Here is a 6,320-nt window from a genome sequence, read left to right as displayed (position 1 = left end):
GGCTGGGGTTATCAGCACAGGCATTTGCTCAATTTTGAAAGGTCTTTTTAATATAAAGTAAATATATAGCTAAGTGTGCCCAAGAAAGTGTATCAAGTTAAAGGGTAATTTTTTAGGGAGCATAATGTCTTCAATTCTAAGCAAACAGGGCTTTGGTCTAAAGTCTTACCAAGGAAAAATAGCACAAATTAACTAATTTTAGTTAGTCAGTGAAATATTTTTATCAGGGAGAGAGGGAGCACAATAGGAATATTCTGCCATGGATAAAATATGAATGAACTGGAATGTAGACACACATTTGCTAAGGTAATACAGCCTTGCCTCACCAAGACATTCCCAGGCATTGACAAAAAGAATATCACAAGGAAAGGCTTTAGGCTGGAGAAAGTAATAATGAGATAATAGCAAAGTTTAACTAGACAATATTACAGAAATGTTTTATTCAGGCAAGCCCAATGGAGTTTTATCAGGAATTTCATTCAAGCTGGATAATAATATCACTGTAACACTTCATTTGAATGGGGTAAAAAGAGAAAAAGAAACAAGGGAAGGTGTCACTAGAACAGTGTCTATCCACAATGTCCTTGGAACCTATTAGGAATCTTCTGCAGGAATTTCAATGACACCAGAAGAGAAATGTATGCATAACAAGTTGCCACACAGAGAAACAAACAGCCTAACTTTGAGCCAATTATTTGTCTCTCCTGCTGGAAACAAAACAAAGCAGAATTCAGGATAAGTTTAGGATCTATACAAAGGGACAGTCATGCAGGAAGACACACAGCATTCAAATCTAAGGCTCAAGGCTTCAGAGAAGCTGCTTTCTCTTCAAGAGTGAGTCCTGCTGGCTATTTCCTGCTTTGGCCAAATCAGTGTGTTGCTCTTTTATCCCACATTCTTAAGGAACTGCTAAATGATTGTGTCAGTACTGGGAGCCACTGCCCTACTCTTCCTTAAGGGTCACTATATGTAGAGGTAATCATCACTGGCAGGGCAGAAGAATTTAAATGGAACAGAAACATAATATTTTGTGTGTGTGTGTGTGGTACTTATATTAGTCAGTAGGTCGAATTTATCTTTAAAAGTATTAAATTGATTAAAATGCTTATTCCTATAAGAAAATACAGCTCGTGTTCCTTTTGAGAGCTGTGATATAAGAAAACAGCACTACATGCCCTGAGCTAATGTATTTCTGATTTATGCTATTGTCTAAAGCACAATCAGAGAGCAAAGAAATGAGACATTTTAAAGGCTGCTGAGCACTGGAGATGTGCAAACAGCTCTAGGTTATTTAGCACAGCTTTCTAGATGGATATGTAGGGGAAACACACTGCTCAAGGAGTCTGCAGCTCCCACTCATAATCATAACATTTTTGTGGGCTACTCTATAATAAAAGAGTCTGAAATCTAAAAAGCCAAAACCAAAGTGAAGCCTCACCAAACCCCTCTGAGAACAAACCTCTGCCAACTACCTTAAAGTTTATTTATTTTCTAAAGTATAATTTGTTTTTGCTTGCATATACATGCAGGCACATTGATATATAAAATACTGATTTCAGCAGCTTTCACATTTAAGCATTTCCATCTCTGTTACTTAAAAGAAAAAGAATTCCAAAGGTTTCATTGCATTAGCAGCCTGCATGTGTTTCAGTTTCACATGTTGCTAAAGGCCCTCAATCACTCTGAGAACTGCAAAGAAGCTGAAAATTCTACCAAATGGAATCAAGATCAATTCTGACAAATTGCTTTAGTTTGCTTAATTTAAGAATAAAGGCATAGCCACTTACTTGAATAATGCTGTATCCTGAGGACACTTAAGCACATGGAAAAATTTAAATTAGTTTGAAGGATCTGCTTTACCTTACCTGGAGTGGGGCAGTATTTCCTCTTATAATTGTTATTCCATGACAAATGTTGCCAGGGATGCAACAGAACATGAGGAAGATTTTGTTCTCTTTTCTGAGGAAAGCCTTGGCAGGTATCAGATGCTGCTGGGACCATGGGGACCCTGCTGGGAAATGAAATACTCTTGCATCTTGTGCTATTTAACCAAACAGTGACCTGTCCTAAAAGTGCTGCTTTCAAGGACACTTCAGGTATAGTGAAAGGAAATTCCAATGGTAACAGAGGCAAAAACATTAACTGTAAATCAAGGAATCTGTGTGGTCCAGCCTGCCAGGGGGCTCTGACTGCTCTGTAATTTCATGCCATCTTACCAGATTTACAGTGATATGACTGGGTACAGAGTCTGACTTGCCATCTTTGATTCATTAAAATATTCAGGCACATGATTTTCAACTTTATAAATCCAAGTGCCCTCTTTCAGAGTTAAATTGATGGTACAAACTCCAGAGTGATTCTGCTGCCTTGTAGAGCCTTTTCCCATTTGCTCTATTGCAAGTGGAGTGACTGTGACTTTAAACTGGTGTAATTGGGGGTAAAACTTGGCTTTTTAAGTCTACTTCTATTTTTAAAATCCTCACTGTCAAGTTTCATGAGGTCAGATGTGAGGATGAATTTGTTGTTTAAGCTTCTTCCTCCTGCAGGCAAAAAGCTTAATCATTTTTTTCTACTGACCTTGTCTTGTCTAAAGATGAGTCAATGAATCAAGTTATGAATGATATATCATGAATAAATGATTTATGCAGGGTCAGATCAAATATGATGTATTACTTAGGTCCTTGAGTATTATTGCATATAAAGATTTATCCAAAGTGTCATACAATTGGTCAGGGAGAGAATCTTTAAGTCTTTTTACATCCTCTTGGAAAAAAAAAACCCAAAAAACCCCTCCAGTATGTAACTGTTCTCTGACTAGAGAAATCTGTCTTGGCAAAAAATCTCTGTCATTGACAAAGGCATAAGAGAGAGTCCAGCAGTCACAGTTCTCTGCTGGACTGCAGGAGCCCCCAACCATCCCTGCATTTCCCTTTCTTAGCAATCTCCCTTTGCCTTAGCCCCTCTATCTACAGCAGAGGAAAATAGAAAACCTCTCAAGGTCATGAGGCTGCTGTGACACTGACCAGCTGAGAGCCCCCAGGGCAATCAGGCAACACAGCAATTTATTTTCATGTAAAATTTGCAAGAGTGAGTTTTCCCCTCATAAATTTACTTATGGGTTCAGAACAACTTTCTGCCTTAGCCTTCATTATATTGATTACTCATTATTGATTCCTAACAGTATTGGAATGACAAACACCTTCTCTGACATGAGTTTCTCCAAAAAGGATTGCCTTGCAGCAGTAGCCAGTGCCCCCTCTTAAGAGATTTTATTAAAGTAATTACAAACTTGGAAATAGTTCCTTACATGGGCTGGACTGGAGATCCCTGGAGTGTTGGCTGAGGCCTGGCCATAACTCTCTGCAAAGAAAACTGGTGCAGAAAAGCAATTTTAAAAACTTACTAAAATATTATGATGGAAACAAACAAAAAAGTTCCATTAGCCCTCTCAACTTCCTGCTGCTCCCATTCCTTGCCCTGTAAATCTAATGGTTTGTGGTTTTTCTTTTCCAATGTACTGAACTCTCTTTCCCAGTTACCATTAGTAACTCCCAGTACTGGGGAGGACAATCTAACCACCACCAGGGTCATACCTTAGTATGTCACCTCTTCTCTGTCTACTTAGTGAGTTACCCATCACGGTCAGTTATTTATTTTCATTTGTTATAAATTATAAAGTGACAGGCATCAGCACATGCAATTTGAAGCAAATTAATGTATTCTGAAAAAGCTTTTTTCTCAGAAATGCTAATAGATGACAGAAAAGTTGGGTAAATATAGTAATTCTGACAAGAAAGAGTTTGTCTTATCCTGACCAGTTGGTAATTGCACATGGATGGTAAAGGCTTCATGAAAACAAGAGCACAAAACATGAGAAATTATTCATCTGTCAAATATTTTGCCTTGCATTGTGACCAGGGACTAAGTACCTTCAGTCAGTTTACAAAGCTGCATCAAATTGCACAGCCTACAACCAATTCCTTGCATGGCCAGCAAAGTAAGTGAGGCAGAATTCTGCCAATCCAAAATTGCCCAGTTAGGAGGTACAAAGCAGGTTTGAAAAAACCCACAATATTGCAACCAGTCACTGCAAATTGTTACCACTAAATCTAACAATGAAGCATCAGTGAAGTGTGCCATGGAACATCAGGTTAAATTCTTCATAAATTAATAAAAATGTTACATGACACGAATTTATGTATTGGATTTTCTTACAGTAAAAAGAATTATTTTAAAAGATGCCTTTTTATTTCAACTGCTACTCTCCCTGCTATTTTATAATAGTGAATGATAATGAAGTTGTCATTTTACCTACAGGATAATAAATTTCCTTGCTATGAGTACAAGGCTATTGCTCACTCACAGGGCCCTGATTATGTTGTGCTAGGAGAGCATGACAAGTGCTTTATGAATGGCACAGTCCTGAAAGTGAACTCAGTCAGTGCTCATTAGAGGGTCATCCTCCTAGAATTTGAAAAAGTGAACTTCACGCGTGGGGGTATTCTCTAATTTTTCACACTCACTGTATAAGTAACACCTGCACATCAAGGTCTACCCAGCATAGTCCTGCTTCCTCATTTCAGTTAAAGCAGTGATCTTTCACTTCAGGAAAAGCAGTGACACATGACATATGTGCAAACTTACTCACATAATTTGACCATCTTTCATACACAGTCCCACGCTGAGAAACACCTGCCTGTCACCCCAGCTGGAGACAAATCCACCCCTGCGAATTCCTGCACTGAGGTCTTTTATTATTCAGAGGAAAAACACAGAATTAGTGTTAGAAATGTCAACATGTTTGGGGGTAGATGCAGATGGCAATCTTCTTTTTTTTTTTGTCCTTGTTTCTCTGGATGCCCTATTCCAGTCTGGAATATACCAGCTCATTTCTGATTACACATTTCAGTATTACATATTTCATCCCAGCTTCTTCATCCCATCCCTGCTTCTGAGGTTCTGTTTAGCTATTTTTAAATTTTTTTCCTTCCTTGCCTTTTTCTTTCTTCCCATTATGCTTTAATGCCCTGGGATCTCCATTACTGCATCAGCAGCTTGAGAGGCATATGCTACAGCTTACTGGCAGAACCAATTATAAATAAGAAAGAAAAGCAAACAAAAAAGCAAATGAATATAATTCTAAGCCATTCAGTGCAATGTACATTATAGACATCTTCATATTCCAGTTTAATTTCTGGCAACAGTATAACTATGCAAAAAGACATTGTCTAACTCACTCTGCTTTCACAAAATGCCTCTTATTGAATTCCAGCCCACAGTGGCTTCTGTACAAACACTCTCACAAACTCCAAAAATCATATTCAGAGCACAAACAAATAAAATGTGCGTCTTAATCAAAGTATGTAGAATCTATTTACATTAATGGCCAACATGCTCTTTTTATTGCACCATGTTATAAAAATACAAATTGATACAAAGTAAACTAATTTTGCAAATAAACTGTTTTATTCAAACTCAACATTCTATAAAGTGTTATAAAAATCAACCTTTCATTGCAGATTTCCACAGAACATGATATTTATTGGTTTCTAGAAATCACTGCATCGAGTTTCTATTATTTCATTGTCAAAAAAAAGAAGTAGTTACTTAATATTCTGCATTGACTAGCTATCATTTTTGGCAACGTGATTTTACTACATGAAAATGCAGAAGTAGATGGAATGACAGAGTAGTCACTCAGGCATCTCAAATTCTGTGTCAAGGCTTGATAAAGGTAACACAACTTGACAGCTGCTCTTTTGCATACAAAAGGCAGAAATACTTGCATATTCCATCCGAGCAGGTAAACTCTGCAAGGTGCTACTGACTAAACAAAACCAGTTTGTGTTGAGACCAGCACGGACACTGATAACAGCACCTGGGCATTAATCTCACAGGTACAGCAATGAAGACTCACAATACATTACCACACACCTGGGTATGAATGCAATGCTAAAATCTGCCCTTACACACAAGAATATTATTTTCCATACCTTGCTAAAACCCCCAAAAGTATCTGTTTCAAGTGTCTTAACCTGTGCTTGCTCACGCTGCAGTGAAGATGCTTGGATGTGAAATGTTCCCTGAATTCAATACAGTTCCTCTGGATAGGGAATCACATTCATTTCCTATTTGTCTCAGAATTCCAAATCACAGCATGTGTGATAAGAGTATGTTGCATATTAACTCATGTCAACTGCAAATGGAAAACACAGGGAATTTGTGTTCATCTTATTTGCCCTAAGTATAAAATATTAAGGATTTCCTTATTTCCCCTCAAGTGGATTCATACACTACAAGGTATTTCAGCTGCTGAGAAC

The sequence above is a fragment of the Melospiza georgiana genome, chromosome 10 (assembly GCF_028018845.1).
Source record: "Melospiza georgiana isolate bMelGeo1 chromosome 10, bMelGeo1.pri, whole genome shotgun sequence".
Taxonomy (NCBI): Eukaryota; Metazoa; Chordata; class Aves; order Passeriformes; family Passerellidae; genus Melospiza; species Melospiza georgiana.
Note: the sequence above shows the minus strand (reverse complement) of the source record.